The sequence below is a fragment of the Penaeus japonicus genome, unplaced genomic scaffold, assembly GCF_977035675.1.
Source record: "Penaeus japonicus unplaced genomic scaffold, GWHDUDI00000001_assembly GWHDUDI00000013, whole genome shotgun sequence".
Lineage (NCBI taxonomy): Eukaryota > Metazoa > Arthropoda > Malacostraca > Decapoda > Penaeidae > Penaeus > Penaeus japonicus.
The window spans coordinates 37,521,146-37,523,645 of record NW_028234415.1 but is presented as its reverse complement, the minus strand read 5'-3'; the positions used below and the strand labels follow the sequence as shown (position 1 = coordinate 37,523,645).

Sequence of the window (2,500 nt, the reverse complement as noted above, 5' to 3'; positions counted from 1 at the left end):
AGTTCTCAGATTGATTAGTTTGTGTGATTTTTTTTTCACTTTTTTATGCTATACTGTGTCTCAGTAGAGATTAGCTCAACTCCTTTATTGGGCAACTGGCCCAAAACAGATAAAATGATAACACAAACACACCTACACACATCTACACACATCTACACACATCTACACACATCTACACACATCTACACACACACCTACACAGACACTTACACAGACACTTACACAGACACTTACACACACACCTACACACACACACCTACACACACACACCTACACACACACACCTACACACACACACCTACACACACACACCTACACACACACACAGACACCTACACACACACCTACACACACACACACCTACACACACTCCTACACACACACACCTACACACACTCCTACACACACACACACCTACACACACACACCTACACACACACCTACACACACACACCTACACACACACACCTACACACACACACCTACACACACACACCTACACACACACACCTACACACACACACCTACACACACACACACGCCCACACACACACACCTACACACACACACACACACACACACACACACACCTACACACACACACACCTACACACACACACCTACACACACACACCTACACACACACACCTACACACACACACCTACACACACACACCTACACACACACACCTACACACACACACCTACACACACACACACCTACACACACACACCTACACACACACACCTACACACACACACCTACACACACACACCTACACACACACACCTACACACACACACCTACACACACACACCTACACACACACACCTACACACACACACACACACACACCTACACACACACACCTACACACACACACCTACACACACACACCTACACACACACCTACACACACACCTACACACACACACACACACACACACACACACACACACACACACACACACACACACACACACACACACACACACACACACACACACACACACACACACACACACAAACACCTACACACACACACACCTACAGCTATGCCTGCACCTATGCCTACATCCAAGTACTCAACAACAGCCATTCAGATATCCACACCCATTATTAACAGGACATTTGAGAAGAATGTAATACAATTAACCCTATCCTGACGAGCCCAGCGATAAGTGGAAACCCCCTATGCCGGGCCTATGCAATATTGCATCGGGAACGTCACGCTGGTGCGTTGCCCTGTCATCGGGCATTTAGCCATGTCACATGGGTGTGACGCACCGTCATCAAAGGGTTAAGCGTACTTCAAGTAAAAGGATTAACATTTTGAGAACTATATATCCTGCACCAAAGTTGATATACAATGGATGCTTTGTGTAACAGTGCATCTGTAATACTAGTAATAATATTTACTTTTCAGAAGGCTTTAACAACTAAAGAACTGTAAAGTTAACCCATCCACGACGGGGGAATTCTAGCCTTGAATGTCCAAATGCCGGGGCGTTCGAATTATTAGGCCTAAATCAATTGAATGGCTGGCACAATACTGTGCCGCCCGGCCACTGGGCTTTTGAATGCGCGGTACAGTACTGTACCACCCGTCCTGTGTGGGTTAAGAGCTTTATGGCCACACAAGATGGAAAGAAAAGACTCTGTTGGCAAATTTTGATATATAATTATTTCAGCTCAGCTATAATTTATTTATTTATGATATGGATGATTTGAAAACATTCTTTTTTAAAGCCTTTTGCTGCATTTTCTCTTGTGTGCACAAATGCACAAGAACGGCAGTTGTCATATTATATCCTTAAAGGATTAAGAATGATCACACAATTTTGAAGCACACCATTTAGTATGATGATTTTTATGTGATGACATGTGCCTTATTCTTACATACCAATATCATGTATGACTTATGATTGATAGATTATATAAAACCCAAAGATATAGCAAAAAAAAAGTGTTGCTATTGAAAAACAACTTATGTATATTTTGAAAATTCATGTGAATCATGATCTTCAGAAAGCTATGTAATATAGAAGTAATGAAAAACAAAAACTAGTCTTTATGAATTTATTTGATTAATTTAATCTTCTATATCCTGAATGTTGATGTAGAATATACAAAATATATCCTGTAACTATATATATAGTTTTAGAAAAGTATTCAGGTTTCATTTTGAAAATTTAATTTAAACCCATTTATTAATATACATCACAGTGTAACTGCAAAGTTAAGTGCCGATCCTGATTAAATAGTGTTATTTAGATAGATCTGTCTGTCTACAAACTTCAAAACTACAAAACAAGGATGTCTTATTAGAGTAAATTGTTTTAAACCACAAAGGACATCAGGAACTGCAATTAACATTAAGTATTTGCTGGGAGGTGTGATTCTAATGAGACAACTATAAAATCTCTAATGTATTTTTACCTATGACATTTCAGGATCTTGTTGCATCAGCATTTATTATTTGTTCTGGTACATATTTAT

The 2,500-nt window shown here is 40.0% G+C and overlaps 1 protein-coding gene across 2 annotated transcripts in view; it reads left to right on the top strand.

Moving 5' to 3' along the window:
* The window catches only part of LOC122267105 (uncharacterized), a 21,675-nt gene extending 21,525 nt beyond the window's left edge, over positions 1-150 (top strand). For both annotated transcript variants that reach the window (XM_043037100.2, XM_086543492.1), the window contains one exon: positions 1-150. This exon is cut by the window's left edge and continues 380 nt beyond it. The gene's annotated coding sequence lies outside the window, so the exon portion shown is untranslated.
* The last annotated feature ends 2,350 nt before the right edge of the window (positions 151-2,500 follow it).